This window comes from Pleurodeles waltl, chromosome 10 (assembly GCF_031143425.1).
Source record: "Pleurodeles waltl isolate 20211129_DDA chromosome 10, aPleWal1.hap1.20221129, whole genome shotgun sequence".
Classification (NCBI taxonomy): Eukaryota; Metazoa; Chordata; class Amphibia; order Caudata; family Salamandridae; genus Pleurodeles; species Pleurodeles waltl.
The window spans coordinates 837,113,619-837,132,249 of NC_090449.1; the positions used below are offsets into that span (position 1 = coordinate 837,113,619).

At 48.7% G+C, this 18,631-nt stretch overlaps 1 protein-coding gene across 2 annotated transcripts in view; it reads left to right on the forward strand.

Moving 5' to 3' along the window:
• CNTNAP2 (contactin associated protein 2) overlaps nt 1-18,631 on the forward strand; it is a 2,759,350-nt gene that overhangs the window by 2,067,712 nt on the left and 673,007 nt on the right. The window lies entirely within an intron of this gene.

An 18,631-nucleotide genomic window follows, 5' to 3' on the forward strand; every position in this document is an offset into this window, starting at 1 on the left:
GGAGTTACATGTATTTTGTTTCTGTCTATTGACAACATTCACTACTACATTTTATCTTAGTTGGACAACTGTTTTCAAAACTGGAGGAGATGCCAAATTTCCAGGACTTTTATGTGTGTCAAAGGGTAGACATTTCGTGCATAAAAACGTTATTATCAAAGGGAACGGTTTTCTGTGTTAATGTTTTATACTTCAATATTACCTGAATAAAAAAAAAATCTTCATGATATCTTTTTTTCTTTGAATCATTTATTACATTCTACTTCAATAACTCTATGTATGGATTCCATTAGCAAAAAATATGTTTTAAAAGCCCAGTTATTCGCTGCTCTGAAAGGAGAGCATTGGAAAAGACAAGTTTGTGTGTTTTTCACTACCCTAGCATAAGATCCGTTGGAATGTAGGCGTCGCGCTAGCACCAGTGGCACCTTTACTCCTGTCAGCTGCCGGGATCTACAGAATGCACTGAACAGTATGCCACGGCGAGAGGCACTTCTCAACTGTCATTGAAGCACAGACTTTCAACTATTAGTTTGATAGCAGGAACTATATATTTGGGTATCTGTGGGAAGGAAGCGCAGAGGACAATGTGGAAGAATGGCAAGATATAAGCATATTTCTTGTTCATGCTCGGGGCGAAGGAAATGTAATTTTTAGGATAGGAGGGCACTTGGCAGAAGAACAGGGGTTGTTTTTTGTTGGGCAGGGGAGAAGTAGTTAATAGCAAGGTTAGTACGGGTGGGTGGCAGGACAGCAGTATTTAAAAAGTTGGTGAGAGAATGTTATTGCAGATGGTGATGGGGATGGGTGACAAGACACAAGGGATAGTTTTTAATATTCATGCAACAGAGTGTAGGGTCACTTTGAGAGGTGCGGCTGTGTTGTGCATGACTTCCCCATAGCCTCTCGACAACTGTGCTGCTCAACTGACCACGAAAAGAGGTGGATTGTGTAGTAAGGGCTTTCCGTGACATAAAATGCACATACGTAAGCAAATGTTGTTTACCTTTGGGGGTCTGAGCTGCAGCACAGATAACGGAACGTGTTAACCAATCTTGCTGTGTCATGAAGAAATCCCAGGCTGTTCTGTCTGGGCTCTCCAATAGGCTGTCAGAGCTTTGCTGGAAAGCAGAAAGCACAGCTTCTTGAGGGTAGACAAGGCACAGAGGCCATTATTTATGAAAAATGACTCACAACTGCGCTAGTGCAGTTGTGTGTCATTTTTTTTTAACATGAACTAACATCATTCCCTAGCGCCATCCGTGCGCCATATTTAAGAAATAACACACAATGGCGTTAAGGAATGGTTAATGTAAAAAAAAATGACGTTAACCATTGCGACATGCCATAAGGAAAAATTATGCTAATGCTGCAAAAGTGACACTAGACTGTTTTGCGGCACTTACATATGTCACAAAATGGGCTAGGGCCATTTATTTACTGCATTAGCATCAAAACAAAACACACAAGCAGGAAAAAATGGAATTGAAAGGGAAGATGTAATTTGCAGGTCAGGACAGACCCCAGGGAGACCCTAATCACCCATGTACCAGTCAGGAGAGTCCCGAAAATGCCCAGGAGAAGGAGAAGAAGAAGCGCAAGTGTCGCTTTAGTTAGAAGGAGCATAACATCCTGGTCAGAGAGGTGACAGCAGCGCTTAATTTGTGCCTGTTGTTTCCAGTGCTGAGCACCAGCACTTATTTTTGAGGGCCAGGGCTTATTCTTCTGTCACAAGCATTTGCTGCGAGCAAAAGACACATATGGGAAAGATGGAAGAAGGGAAAAACGAAAAAAGCGTCACAAAGGGAGAAAGCAGAAGGCTGCAAAAGGGAGCTGAAGGGGCAGGGAGTGGCTGTAACTGGATTGAAGAGGCCCGAGATGACTTCAGGATTACGCTGTGTCAGTATTTTGTGTTCACACATTTAATTGCAGCAGCCGCATGTTTAAGAGGGGGGTGTTGGGCACAGCACGTTTTTATTCACATATTAAGCACTGGGTGATGGAGCACCAACACAAGCTCTTCATCACCTCCAAATTGCCAGTCGGTAGGAGAGACGCAATATAGCAGGCAATAGTAGATAAAGTCAACAGTGTGGCAGAGGTGAAGAAGTCTGTCACCGAGTGCAAGAAGCACTGGCATGATTGCAAGTGTGGGACTAAGGAGAAACTGGCCAGGAACCGAAAGGCAGCCCTGCAGTCCGGAGGTGGATGTCCCACACCACAGGAGGGCCTGGATAAGATGGAGGAGATGGTCACTGGAATCTCAGGACAGGATAGCGCAGACTACCGAGAACCACAACAAATGCAGGGTAAGTTGCAAGGGGGGAATATCTGGAATTCCACAAATGGCAGAAGGGGGAGGCACATAGGACACACTCAATGCATTCTAAAGGGCTACATAAAGACACATGGGCCCTGAATCAAGATACGCCATCCCCAACCCAGCCACACACATACTGACGCTTTGGTTGTGCTATGCACTCCAACATATACCCAACATGGACATAGGCCACTCACTATGGCTATACTCACCATGTAAATATGCAGCACATTGCCTGGAATAGACGTGAAATAGTGTGGCTGTGCCACAACAACACCCATTGCATATTGTCAGAACCCCAATACCTACACAACTTAGACATCAGAGACCAGGACTGAAGTCAATTCCACCCCGGGGGTGGTGTCAGGGTGGTGTAACTGGCCAAAATGCTTCCCTTCCTCCTTGTTGCATTGCCCATCTAATGTGTGCTGCATCTTGCAGCCCACATTGAAATGCCACCTTAGCAAAAATAGCTTGTACATGTGCAAGAAGGGACACCTCCCTCCACATTAATAAATTATCCCCTCATGGCAGGCACTCTTCATCATGCTGTGACGATGCCTGTGTTGGTGCAGGGAGAACAAATCTGTGCAGGCACAGGGACAAGTGAGGGATGTACCACATTCAAGTAAACATGGCACATCACTGCATTTCTAAACTGGTGCGGTGTCATGCAACACATATTGTTGCTTCCCTGAGCTGTGCCACTTGAGAAAAAATATGCCCTAAAGCTTGCAACCTGTGTAATACAACCCACACAGGGTGAATCCACAACAACTCAGAGACAACTACAGTGGCCATATGGGAATGGACACAAAATAAAACACATACAGCATATGGGGCATGTCTGTGAACATCGTCTGTGCAGCTGTAGAAGTAGCTGCAATCTCACCATCTGACAAGATAGAGTCCCAGATTTAACAGAAAGTGATGGTGCATGGCACTGTGCCAAATTTGGCATTGTCATGCACCGTCATTTTCAAAAGGCAGGGATGAACCGTATTTAAAGGAATACAGCGCACCCCTGTGTTTCCCCCCTGTGCCAGCGGTAAATTAGCTGTTGTGTGCCAATGTGGCAACCTTTGCACCATATAATTTACCCAGATGGGAGTACCAGTACAAATAATTTGTGTGGTACAGAAGAAGCTAACCGTATCAGTGATGGGCACCTGTCAGTGTTGCAGAATACAGTTCCAATTTTGGCTGTTGTCAGATGTGCCACACTTGCCAACAATGAAACTGCAAGACCCCACCAATGACAGTTGCAGTTCCATACTTACCTGTCCAGGATAAAGTGTACATACACATTGTGAATGGCTGGAACAGTCAATGGCAAATGTATTGACTACTTGATGTAATTTACCAGCCAATCTGACAGCTTCTTGGTCTTTGGGGATGCCCATGGTAATCCTTGGAAATCAAGACAGTAAGCATGCCCTAGGCCATTCCTCCAACTTGGCCAGTGCACACATGAGAACCCTCAGACATTCAATCAACATGGAGAAAAACTAGTCTTATACAAACAGGATTTACTGTAAAATATTACTAACCATATACCTAATACTATCCTAAAAACTACCCTACTCTAAACTTACCTAAACTAACTTAACTTACAACTACACCTATCTCACCTATTCTAAACTTATCTTACACATGTAGCACCACACTCTACACATTGTCCCCCCCCAGCCCCCTTAGGAGACAATATACTAGTACAACAACATAAACTATGATTACACATGTACTAACTTAACTTATGGTCTAAACAAATATATATTTGATATATCTAATTTTTTTTATTTTTTTTTATACACAAATATCCCAACATGACCCCCCCACTCAACCCCGCATGAAAATCAGTGCTAAAACCCACCCCCCAACTATACTTAATGTAACCTATGCCTACCCTACACTACTACACTAACATAAAACTACCAATCTAAAACTATTACAGTAAAAGGGAGGGGAAGGAACTGGGAGGCTGTGGCACTAGCATTTTACATTTTATTCAATTTCTTTTTTTAGGAACTTTAACATCTTCTTGTTGTCCGCACTCTCCTTCTCCAGCCTGTCCATTCTGGCCATTATGTTGGCCACGTCCCGTCTCATGTCCCTTTCAAAGTTAGTGCTCATGACCGCAGCAGGTGGTGCACAGGTGCCTGGCTTCTTACAGGTGTAGCAGACATGGAGGAGCTTGGACCTGCTGAGCCCCCCTGCACCCCTGATGTTTTCCCCAAATTGTCCTTCTTCTGCAGTTGCTGTGGAGGTCCCCCATGTGCAAACGCATGCCGTTCCCCTGTGGCCTTTTCCTTGCGGAACCTCCTTCCAATCCTGTGGTATTCAGCATCCACTTCCAAAATGTGCCTGTACCTTTTAGCCCTTTTGTGGTATGCATGCGGTCACTCATGTGTCATATTGGCAGCTGAACAAATAAGGAGAATCAAGCATTACATACATTATTGGGTGGAGGTAGAACAGACATATAGGCCATCATTACGACCCTGGCGGTGGGTAATAAAGTGGCGGTGATACCGCCAACAGGCTGGTGGTAATTACTGCCAAATTATGACCATGGCGGTGATATCTCCCATAGACAGCCAAAGTACCATACCGACCGCCAGGGCAGAAACAACAGTCACCACGGCGGTAGCCGCCTACAGCCAGGTGGAAGACAAAGTACCGCCCACCATATTTTGACACAGGAAACCACCTTTTCCGGGGCGGTAACAACACCATCAAAAGCCTGGCGGAAACAGTGCACAAAAGTCAAAGGACTTACCTTTGGAGACACAAGGAAGAACCACACCGCCATGGAACCCGAACTGCAAGTTTTCTCAGTGATCTTCTACGTTATGCTCCACCTGGAACACAAACGGCGGCGAAGACGACCACGGTGAGTACACCCACCGAGCACAAAAGGGAGGATGGGAGGAAAATGAAAGTGACACACACATGCACAACACACACCCGACACACACACCATACACACAACCAGCTGCATTACAAAAACAACTTGACCCTGAAAATCTGAAGAATAAGGCAAGGACAACCGGAATAGACATAAGTGATTGTAATCAGTTCAACAAGAAAAATCAATAATCCTATTTGGCCATGAAACAGATATGTGCACTTGTATAAAAAAAAAGGGACACTGCCCAGCCAATAGTTCAAAGGGCCCACATGGCCACAGGGCACAGTCAAAGGCCCAACTCGAATCCTGCCCAAATCTGGAAAGAACACTGCAAGGGCATCAGTTGCCAAATAGACAAGCACCTCGGGGGGGGCAACTCAGCCAGATGCAGGAACAAACCCACTGGTTCTGGAGGGAGCAACATGCCCTGTGCTTTGTCCTGGGGAGTGCAAGGCCACAATCTCTCAAGTGGGTGTCTTTCCCACTGGTTCTGGAGGGGGCAACATGCCCTGTGCTTTGTACTGAGGAGTGCAAGGCCACAGTCTCTCAAGTGGGTGTCTTCCTCACTGGTTCTGGAGGGAGCAACATGCCCTGTGCTTTGTCCTTGGGGGTGCAAAGCCACAGTCTCTCAGGTGGGTGTCTTCCCCACTGGTTCTGGAGGGAGCAGCATGCCCTGTGCTTTGTCCTGGGGAGTACAAGTCCACAGTCTCTCAAGTGGGTGTCTTCCCGCTGGTTCTGGAGGGGGCAACGTGTCCTGTGTTTTGTCCTGGGGAGTGCAAGGCCACAGTCTCAGGAGTGGGTGACTTTCCCACTGGTTCTGGAGGGGGCAGCCAGCACAGTAGCCACTGGAGGGTGGACTACATGGCGTCCGCCGGTGGTGATGGCTGCATGCTGGTGGTGGTTGGAGGAGGCTCCTGGTCAGCCTCTGCACTCTGTGATGGCTACACTGTGGTGGTGTTTGGATGAGGCTCCTGGTCTGCCCCTGCAATCTGTGATGGATTCACTGTGGTGGTTGGAGGAGGCTACTGGTCAGCCCCTGCACTCTGTGATGGCTGCACTGTGGTGGTGGTTGGGGAGACTCCTGGTCAGCCCCTGCACTCTGTGATGGCTGCACTGTGGTAGTGTTGGTTGGGGAAGGCTCCTGGTCAGCCCTTGCACTCTGTGATGGCTACACTGTGGTGGCGTTTGGGGGAAGCTCCTGGTCAGCCCCGGCACTCTGTGATGGCAGCACAACCACAGCTGGCGGTGGGGGCCCTGTGACAGCTGGTGATGGTTGTGTTTGACTGACAGGTTCCGCTGGCATAGAGTGCCTCTTCTCCTCCTGGTCATGGTTTGGGGATCCCTTACCCTTCCTGGCAGGGGTGGATAGGCTCTTCCTCCCCTCTCCCTGGTGGTGCAGGGTCCTTCCCCTTCTTCCCAGCTGGTGCAGGCTCCTTCCACTTCCTCCCAGCTGGTGCAGGATCCTTCCCCCTCTTTACAGCTGGTGCAGGCTCCTTCCCCTTCTTCACAGCTGGTGCAGGCTCCTTTCCCTTCTTTCCAGCTGGTGTAGGCTCCTTCCCCTTCTTCCCAGGTCGTGCTGCCTCCTTCCCCTTCAGTATTGTTGGTCTGGTATCCCTACCATCATGAGTAGGTGGTGTTACCACTGTCCCCGTGGACTGTTTGGCTGAGGTGCTGGGCTGGGTCCTTGCTACTCTGCTCATATGTGCAGGACAGATGGGGGAGGGAAGAGGTCAATCATGGAAAAGAAAAGCGTTTTAGGTAAGTTGGGGTGGGAAGAGGGAGGAGTAATAGGAGTGGAGGATAAGGGAGTGGTTGTCGGAGGTGTATGTCTGCTGGATTTGGGTGCAGGTGCATGGGTTGTATGCTGTTGTGAGATGGATGACTGTTGGGTGTCTGAATGCTTGCGTTTGTGTCCTTTAGGAAGGGGGAACATACACAGTGGGAGAGGACACGTGCATGGATGTTGTGGAGGTGTCTGCCAGTAAGTTGTGTGTTTTGCTTGGTATGGTGATGGTGCTGGTAGTGGATATTGATGTAGTGCATGCAGGTGTGAGTGTGGACGTAACTGGGTGAGAGGTGGAGGAGTAGGAGGGGGGGAGACAGTGGAGACAGTGGATGTTGTTGTGTCTGCAACTGAATGGTGTTTGTGTGAGTGCCTGTGGGATTTAGTGTGGTACTTGTGTTTGCCTGTTCCACTCTTGGGTGTTGTCTTGTGTGCATGCTTGTCTGTATGTGTGCTTGGGATGGCCTGGGTTTGAGGAGAATGGGATTGGGAAGTGGACGTTGGAGGGGGGACAGCTGAAACAGGGACAATGGCTGCCATCAGAAACGGAGGCCAGAGTCTGAATCGATCTCTTTTGGGCTGCCAATCCATTTTGAATGCCCTCCAGAAATGCATTGCATTGCTGCATCTAGGATGCCAGCCCCTTGATGGCATTCACAATGGTTGATTTCCCTACAGAGATGGATCTCAGGAGGTCAATAACCTCCTCACTCAGGGCAGCAGGGCTCACTGTGGCAGGGCCTGAGGTGCCTGGGGCGAAGGAGATGCCCACCTTCCTGGGTGAACAGGCACAGGCAACTCGCTGAGTGGCTACTGGGTGGGTGGTGCTGGTACCAGGGTTGCGGCTGTACCTGCAGCTGGGGAGGTCACAGTGGTGTCTGCCACCACCAGGAAGCTCCCATTGGAGGAGGTATCAGAGTCTGTGTTGTCCCCTCCAGTCTCCGCCGTGGTGCTCCCCTTGCCCGCCATCCCACTGGTTCCCTCAGCATCAGTGGACTCTGCCTCCAGGGCTCCCTCTGTCACCGGTGCCTCTGCTCCTCCTCCAGATGATGCTAATGCACATAAGGATGACAAAACAAGAAAGGGGGGGAGAGAGACAAAGGATACACAGGGTCAATGACTGCACCAACAGGGTCAATGACTGCACCAACACCACCGTTGGCGTACACAGCACCCTCACACACAGGGAACAGGCCTACGCACTATGCATTGCACAACCAGTGAAATGGCTAGTCACTAAGGAATGAGGAGGGGCACACACTGCCAACTGCAGCACACCTGGGTCCCACGCATCCCTGCCCAGAAGTGAATACTAACAAGCTAGGTAAGCAATATTTTACATTCAAACCCTTAGCCACCAGAGGACCTACGCTGCTATTTCTGGCCTGGCCTAGGGGCACCCAAGGACACACAATCACCACCCGTATACCACCCCACCAGCTGTAAGTTGTTATGATAGCCACTGTGGCTGCTGTAATGCCCTCAAGCACCCATCCAGCTCAGGGTAGGCCACCACCAGTATGCGGGCCATCAGGGGATCAGGGTCCAACATGCACCCCTTCCACTTTGGGAGGCCATCCCCAGCTGGGCCTCCGCGGTCCTCCATGCTCAGTGTCTCAGGTCCTCCCACCGCTTACCACAGTGGGTGCTCTGCCTGCCATAGACCCCCAGGGTCTGCACCTCCTTTGCGATGGCATGCCATATTCCCTTTTTTTGATGGCCGCTGGCCTGCAGAGGCAATACAGACAGGAGAACACCATTAGACAAACAGTACAGCCTGTCACAGAAATGGCCCACCATACCTGTTTGCATCACCATTGGCACACACATAGCCCAGCAGACAACATGTACACCGTCAAGAGGACATACACCCACCCCCCTTACACGATTCCTTTACACACAACTCCATGCATTCATGCCACATGCATCGTGCCCACAGTGTACTCACCTGTTGGTCTGGAGGCCCATACAGCAGTCCGTACTGGGGTAGGACCCCATCCACCAGTCACTCCAACTCCTCAGAAGTGAAGACTGGGGCCCTTTCCTCAGTCATAAGGGCCATGGTAGGTTCCAGACACAGGTCACACCAGCACATGCAGTGTAGGTCCTCTCCTATGGAAGATCAGGAAACAAGTGAGGAATCAGATAGAAAATGGCGGTCACGTCCACGGTGGTGCATACCGTCACCGCTGCGTTGATCCCCATTGGCCACTGTACCCCATAGGGCCTAATATTATCCAATGAGGAATTGCATGGCAGTTCACGACCACCTACCGCTATGGCGCACAATGTCGGCGGCATTAACTCACTTCCACCTGTCCCTCCACACAGGACAGGCAGTCGCCATTTCAGGGGAGGCCTATCGATAATTGTTGCGTCACAGGATAAATAGGCACATACTTTATAAATTACACTGTCCCATAACATGTTTCCACAATGTGGACTGCTGTTGTGGCCCCATTGTTCAGTTTGTGACACCCTACTCACTCTTTTGTCACTTAGATACCTACCGCTGCAGATGAATAGGAGATGGAGAAATACCCCTGTGGACAGAGCCCTGGTGGACTTGGCTACACTGGAGGACAGGCACATAATACCTATAGACTGGACAGGGCCACAATCACAGAGCTGTGTGCCCAATTGAAACCTGACCTGATATCAGCTATCCGTCAGCCCACTGGGATCCCCCCTCTTGTGCAGGTTCTATCAGTGCTCCATTTCCTGGCAACTGGTTCTTTCCAAGTGACAGTGGTCTTGGCAGCAGGAATGTCACAGCCAATGTTCTCAATCGTGCTAGCAAGAGTCTTGTCTGTCCTGATTAAAAACACATGTGAAGCTACATTGCTTTACCCAAGGTTGAGGATTTGGCCACTGTGAAGGCCGGATTTTATGCAATGGGACATATCCCCAATATAATTGGGGTTATTGACGGAACACATATTGCATTTGTACCCCCCGCCAGAATGAACAGGTGTTCAGGAACCGTAAGAGTTTCCACTCCATGAATGTGCAGAGGATGTGCCTGGTGGACCCGTATATCTCCCACGCCAATGCTAAGTATCCTGGATTGGTGCATGATGCCTTTGTCCTAAGGAATAGCATCATCCCAAATGTTATGTCCCAACTACAGAGGCACAGGGTGTGACTAATAGGTGAGCCTGGGTTCCCACCCAGTATATGTGTGGCTATGGTGTCGGCCATATAGGATAGTGTGTGGCTAAATGTTGTCCCTCAATATTTGCAGGTGACACTGGTTACCCAAACGTAACATGGCTGCCATTCCCTGTGAGGAATACCAGGACTAAGGTGGAAGAACGTTATAATGAGGCATATGGGTGAACCAGAGGAATAATTGAAAGGACCTTTGGCCTCCTGAAGGCCAGGTTCAGGTGCCTGCATCTGACAGGTGGATCCCTGTGCTACTCACCCAAGAAAGTCTGCCAGATAGTCGTGGCATGCTGCATGTTGCACAACCTGGCCCTCAGACACCATGTACCTTTTCTGCAGGAGGAGGAGACTGGAGATGGCCCTGTGGCAGCAGTGGACCCTGAGGACAGTGAGGATAAGGACGCAGAAGATGAGGATGTGGACAACAGAACATTGGTGATACGTCAGTACTTCCAATGACACACAGGTGAGACAGTGCAACTTCACATTTCTATGAGTAGTGGTGTATTCTGTGCGGCATTGGCATTACCCACTTCTTTCCCCTACTTACTGTTACCTATGGATATTCATTTTACAGATGTTGTTTTTTTGGCAACATTCTCCTGATGTGATCACAACCGCCAGCTACAGCTCATGAAATCTTTTCTCATGCTATTTACAGTTCATTTGCAATGGTTGTAGCTGTTTCAATCAATACAAATTTGCAATACAGGAAATACTAGTAGTCGAGTTTTATCCAAGGGTGTTTATTGTTGTGCTCAAATATAGAGGGGAAAGTGCAATGGAATGGGGTGATGATGGAGGAAAGCCCAGGGTATTGTTCCAGTCTGTTTGTAGCACAGGTGCATTGTCCATGGGGACATAGAAAGGGGAGCTATGGCAGTTTAATGTGGACAAGCTGACAGTGTGGGACACAAGGGGGACAATCAGGAGAGTCTCATTTCCTGGCGGTGGTCTTGGCAAGTTTCTCTGGCTTCTGTCTGGTTCACAGGGAACGTTTGCAGGATGGTTCACCTTCTGCAGGGGGAGGGGTGCTGGTGGTCTGTTGGTCCTGTGGCGGGGCCTCCTGGCCACGAGCGGCAGCGGAAGTGGAGGGCTGTTCAGATGACTCGCTAATGGCAGGGGCCCACTGGTGTGCTGTTGCCTCCCTCATGATGTTGGGCCTGTCTGCCAACACCCCTGCTATGGAGCTCAGGGTGTTGTTAATGGCCTGCAAGTTCTCCCTGATCCCCTGATACTGTTCCTCCTGCAGCCGCCTGTTCTCCTGCACGTTGTGTAGGATCTGGCCCATCGTGTCCTGGGAATGTTAGTAGGGTCCCAGGATCTCGGAGAGTGCCTTCTGGAGAGTCGGTTCCCTGCTCCTGTCCTCCCCCTGGCACACATCAGTCCTCCCAGTGTCCCTGTTGGCCTGTGTCTCTGTCCCCTGAACAGTGTGTCCACTGCCACTGACCCCAGACCCCTGAATGTCTTGGGGGTGAGGTGTGGCCTGGGGTCCCTGTACAGGTGGGCACACTGCTACTTGACGTTTCCTGGGTACAGAGGTGTGGGTACGCTGGGTGGGTGCTGTGGTGTTGTTCCTGATGGGGAAGGTTCTGCGGTGGTCTGGGAGTGGGCTTGGGTGACCGGCTGTCCAGTGGTCCCTGATGGGCCAGGTAGATCGTCCAGATCACGAAGTCCAGAGTTACTATCATCACTGTGGGCCTCTTCTGTTAAGGGACTGCATAGTGGTGGCACCTCCTCTCCATTGACATTGCCTGGGGTACCTGTGGGGATGTAAATGATGTATTATGCTTCAAGTGTCTGATGTGTATTTCTGTAGCTTCCCCTCTATGGTTGTTGTTCTCCTGCCAGCTTTTGCTTGTGTATGTTGATGTATTGTGGGAGTGTTAGTTTCCCTTAGGTGTGCATGCTTTAGTAATGGGTGTCCATGCAGGGCTGGGAGGGGTGTCCATGCATTGGTACAGCATGCAGGGCCTGGCATTAGGATTAGTGAGATGTGTTGGTAGAGTGTGTGGGATGTGGTGGTGTGATGGGAGTGAGGGTAAGGGTGTGTGATGGCATGCAGGTATGGGGGTGATAACTGTTAAATGTTGACTTACCAGTGTCCAGTCCTCTGCCAATTCCGGTGAATCACTCTGGATGCAGTATTGACTGTACCTGCTCCTCCCATGCTGTGATTTGTGGGGGAGGAGGTTGGTATGCACTGCCAGTGCTTTGTATAGCGAGCTGGTGTCTTGCTGCTATGGAACATACCTTCCCCGTAGGTCGTTCCACCTCTTCCTGATGTCATCCCTTGTTCTTGGGTGTTGTCCCACGGCGTTGGCTCTGTCCACGATTCTCCGCCATATCTCCATCTTCCTTGCTATTGATATCTGCTGCACCTGTGCTCCAAAGAGCTGTGGCTCTACCCTGATAATTTGCTCCACCATGACCCTTAACTCCTTCTCAGTGAAACGGGGGTGCCTTTGTGGTGCCATGGTTGTTGTGTGATGTGTGTTGGTGAGGGTGTGTTGGGTAATGTGGTGGGGTGTGTGATGTGGAGTGGGTGAGGGATGTATGGGTGTAAGTGGTGTGTGTGTATACTTGTCTCAGTGGTCTTGGTTTTAGTCTGGTGGCAATAATTGATTTTCGTAAAGGGTTGTGGGTAATGTGGGTGTGTGTTTCATAGTGCTGTGGGTGGGTGGCTGGATGTGTTGTGTGTGTCAGGTGTGTGTTTCTGGTATTGGTCAATGTAGTGTTGTTTTGTGTGTGGGTATCGATTGTGAGCAGGGCCGTATGTACCGCCAATGGTTTACTGCAGTTGAATGTCCACCATGGTGATTCGTGGGTCACAATGTGATGGGCGTTGTTCTGTTGGCGTAACGGTGTGGTTTTTGTGACTCCCCATTTATCACTGTCCTTTGGTCTGGCAGGATTGTGTATGTGGTTGTATTCTGTCGGATTGGTGTGTGTGTGTCATAATATGGTGAACGGATATTCGCCAGGGTGGCGGTAAGTAGGCAGCTGTCACTGCGGCATTTACCGCCTATGTCATAATGAGGGCCATAATGTTGCAGTCCACCACACATTCCTCAGCAATTACATCCTCCTCATTCATGACTATTTCCTACCGGCCATCTATGGTATCATGTACATGTCACCGGGATGATGGCTCTACATTGTTGACCATCAGGGCCCAGAGGTGAATGGACTAATTTGTCCTTGATCAACATTTGTGTTATCAAACTTGTGAGGATCATGTGCACCAACAAGTCTGGATTACCTGTGTTCTTGTCCATAAGGGGGGCTTTGTATGAAATACACCACTTTGACACCCCTAGTGAAACATCAAGGCTTGCCGAGCCATCATGGATGCAAGATGGGGGGTATCTGGTAGGGGGGCTGGAAACTTCCCACAGGCAATTCTAAGGTTTGGTATATCTTCATTCATGTGTCCTGGTTTAAGACCTGTTCTGAGCATTCGTTACAAGGGGGCACACCTTTGCTCATGATGTGCCCACTTGTACAAATAATGCAATGTACCAAGAAAGTTTGGGCAAAGACTGCCCAGCACATCAATGTTGTCTACACATTACAGATCTAATGCCCCTACCCTATGCTATGTTGCTATGTTGTGCTAAAAGTGTAAAACGGCACACACATGGTGGCTGTATGGGTGTCCTTAGGGCCACAGTGAGTTTTGCACTACACTGGGTGCTGCAACAGTATTCTTATACATTGAACATCATGTGCACATGCATGTCAGTCATCATCAAAGTACCAGGTACGCAATCAGCATTCACATCATATGCACATGTGATGTGACCTACATTATCGCTCACAAATATCATGGTGGCAGGACCATGTTGGGAACTCTTCTGAGATCTAGCTTAGGACAATTCATACACTTTTCCCACAACCATCTGGAGCTTAGTTGTCTCCTAATTATGTACACTACTGACTGCTGTCCAGCACAATATGGGCCATTGCAGTACTACAGCCTCAATGTGTATCTGAAGGGTACTGAGGCACCTGTAGTGCAAGTGTCTTCTACTTAAGCCTCCTAGAGACCTCTTTACATAACCTACATATGTATCCTCATGTGAGTAAGTCTAAGCTATGTGTGGCACACAGTGCTGTCAATAGTGCTGAGACAAAGTTGTTGTCAACAGGCATGCTATTGCCATAAACAGCTGCTCTGACACCTTTCATGATAGACATCAATGAATATGTGGCCAGGCATTCCATTTCCTAATACCCACAATTCCGTATCAGCACACGTTGCCCCTTGTGCTACAACCAAGCCATTCTCAATGATCAACATTCCAGGATACATGATGTCACCATCCTAACTCCAATGATATCATATCTTTGGTCAGGCAAAGCTATAATTCAAAGCATTCCACACATCAGACTGACTCACACAAACCCTGGATTGGCACACATGACGCACAAGGTGACACTTGCTGGCTGCATTGGGGTCTTAAAATCTGGTGACTTCACAAACGGTGTAGGGTGGCGGTCCACCTGCAATACATGAATGGATATAGTGATATTTGTACATTTCAGTTAATGGACAACATTGTTTAATATTAACTTGTTAGGCAGAGTGAGCAAGTCAACCTAGTGTTAGATCAGACCAACTGACAAACATCTATGGTCAGTCAATCACACATAGGTGGTCATTATGATTATGGTGGTCTGGACCGCCATGCCGGCAGTGGTGGTCATTACCGCCAATGGCATGGCGGCCCAGACCACCATATTCTGAAAATAGTAGTGAACTGGCTGCACTCATCGCCATGCCACAGTCCACCACCGGGCCGCCTATGAGCACATTCGGCCCGGCGGTAGAGGCAGGACAGGCGGTGGGATTACGATCCCTATTCCACCAGGGATTCCCAGGCAAATTACCCCACCAGGGAATCCCTGGCGGAATGCTTACGGATGACAGGAATAATCATTCCTGTCACCTGTATGTGACATGCCTGCCCCCCTTTCCCACTACACCTACCCACCCCCAAGCCCCTAGAACAGCCCCGCCCCCCCACCCCGAACCCTGAAAACCACCCCACCAACCCTCCACCCCCAAAACCCAATGCAGGTCCCCCCACCCAGACCCTCACCATCCCCTACCCCCACCCCTACATACAGGTCTCCCCAAACCCCATCCCCCCCACATCCACATTCACCCATTCACAGATATGCACACATGCATACATGCACCCAGACACCACCCCACAGACACCCACGCACACACCCACACACTCACACACACACCCCCACCCCCTTCCATCTCGAATATCACTTACCTTATCCGTCGCTCTGCTCCGGGAGGGAACCGTCTCCCTGGATTCCACCTCTCCATACACCAGCACGCCTAATACTGCTTCACAATAGGAATAGGTGTGGCGGTGTAGGGAGTGACATGGCGGTTAGGGTGGAGCAGCATCCACCCTCGCCAATGACCACCAGCATGGCACATGGCGGGCCTCACGGCCATCAATGGCGGTGTGCCAACATGCGTCATTATTTGGCTGATTGCGGGTAGCCAACACTGGTGGTCTTTTGTTGACCGCCGGCAGGGTTGGTGGTGGGGCATCCCACCATGTTCCTAATGAGGGCCATAGTATCAGATAATGGAGATCTAGGCACCTACAAACCATCACTTTCCCAGACACTGCTGTGGTGCTTTTCACTGCACCATATATACATAGCATTGTCATGCAGGTGTTTGTTAGCTTTACACCTCCATGACCATATGGGACTACATGGCACTGTATACTGCATCTGAGGGGCATGCAGTGTTTGTTGAAGTGGCCATCCCATTGAGACACCCATAGCTTTTGACCCTGCCCCAGATGTTGAAGACATCTACCTCATTTTAACTGCTAACTGACGAACAACTGCCCAGGGGTTGTGTGAGTATTCCAAAGTACTGAGGAATGCTTTGATACATCCTTGTTTGTAGTTACTAATTTGTGTGTTCCTTTATAAGGCACACACACAGGTAATAATGCCATGGGAGTTTACTCATGTTTATTTAGTTGTACCTACCTGCATATTGACAGATTGAAATCACAGATGTATTGCCAATACTGTGTGGCCAGCCATTGTTGGCATGGTATTCCATTTTTTTGTCCAGGAAGGGATAAGAACATGTGCATAGACATATGCCTCAACACAGACACACTTGCTATGTGGTCCAAGGATGCATATGTTAGTACAGGTTTCTGAGTAATGGGCCAGTAATGGTGCAGTTTCAGGCCAGCCCCATACTGTTAGTAAGATGTGGCAGGCCTGTGGTACTAAATCAGCACATGTGTGTGGGGTAATAAACATAATTTGAGGTGTATGTGATACACAATGTACAGGAAGAGGAAAGTGCTAGTAGTCTGGACCCAGTGCATAGTCAAGCTCCCTTACATGGCCTTGGCCAATGACACAAAGGGGCAGATTGAATGAACATGGTACAGCACCAAGTGCATCACTACAGTCCTTGTGTCCCTCAGTGCACCCCTTACCCCCACCATGTGCGTGCCTAATGAGAATAAAGGCACAGCATGACGCAGGTGGGATCCAACTGCACCTATTTACATAGAGGAACATTATGTAGTCAGCAGGAGTAGCTACAAAACTGATCATCACGATTTCTGCTGAGTACATAGGAGCCCATTATATACATTTATGTGCCCATGTATAACCCCTGCTCTCAGCAGCTGTTCAAAGTGCATGAAAAATGGCATTTAGGTATTTCTCATTTTTTCCCAGAGACTTGTACATTTGCCCCCCAAACAGGTTTTGCCCCCCCTCCCATAAATTATGTATGGTGCAGACCTCATGTTGTGCTGCTCAAAACAGAGTTGCCCTATGCATGCATCGCAACACTTTGTAATGGTTGTGCAGGGAAGATGGCACATCTGCCCTACCTCGGCTTCATTGTTATACATTAGAATGGCAGCCCTAAGGTGGCGCTTGGGCTCTTATTACAGGCAGCATACAACATTTCCAGATCCTTAAACATAACATGTTTCACTCAACCGTATCAGCACCTCTGTTGCACATGCAAATAATGAACATGGTATGGAAATGGGATACTTACCAACTGCTCCACCATTTTCTATGCCCAGGTGATCCAGCAGATCTTGCTCCCTTGTGATGAGGTCAGCCCAACGGTATTTCAGACTCGAGTCAGATGGTGGAGCACCTTGCCCCACCTAGCCCTGAAATACACGGCCACCCAGTACGAGCATCATGGGGTAATGTTGTACAGTCAAATGAAGCCCCCCAGCTCAGTGGCCAGCATCTTGGCCATCTTCCCTTTCCCTGACATTATGCCTTGCTAATGCAGTTGGCAGAAAAGAAAATACCCTAACACTACCCAAACTACCCCAACTACCCAACAAACTATCCTACCCTAGACAAACACCCCACAATACAGTGACAGATACGGAACAATTGCAATACAAAAGATAAAAAATACACAACATATACAGGACACAGCACAAAAACATTCCAATTACTCCAAATTACCAACAGCACCAGCTCACAAGTCATAGGGAGTAAGACTTTGAAGTGAAAGTGAAAGTGGACTCACTGTACCATGTATGCATGTCCTGTTTCATCACTTCCTGGGTCTGTGTGTCACGTTTCTAGCGGTGTCATTTTTTTTACTCATGACGGTCATGCGTCCATTTTTTCCCCATTGTGCATGAAAAGGCCTGTGGATGTGCCATAGATGCTTAGTGGCCAGGTGTATTTTTGCTGAGTAGAAAGGTATGAGGTTTAGGCATTTGCCTCTAAATTTTTGATGCATGACGATCATGTGTCTAATTTTTCCCATTGTGCGTGAAAAGGCCTGTGGACATTTGATAGACGCTCAGGCGCCAGGTGTAATTTTTCAGGTGTTACAGAGAATAGATTAGAACCATTTACATCATAAATGTTTGACGCATGATGGAAATGCATGTAATTTTGCAATGTAGGCCTTGAATGCACCCAGGTTCACATACCATGTCACATGGGCTATGCAACAATGTTGTCATTATAGTATGGCTTCATGTGTGTAACTATCCAGTCATATCTTTACTGTGACATTGGTATGTCGAACCTATATGTTTGTTTATGTGTCTGCTGCATGCAATGACTTATACCTTGTGCATATGTGCATGTGTAGTTACACTGTGTACACATGTGAGTTAGCACATGTGTACTATGAGTGTACTTATGTGTTTGAACACTTAGTTATGGAAGTACTACATTGTTATATCTGATATACAAATACACACATACCAACAACACAAATTATATGATGGCCTATGTCCAAAACATGGTAAGGCATGTGACAGTCATGACAATTTGTACTCAGAGGTTTCAGTGGGCTAGGACTGGGTTGACATCACTTTACCCCAGGCAACTTGCGTGTGCAAGTGTGTCCACTCTGTGGTGTGTTGTTGGTTTAGCCTTTATG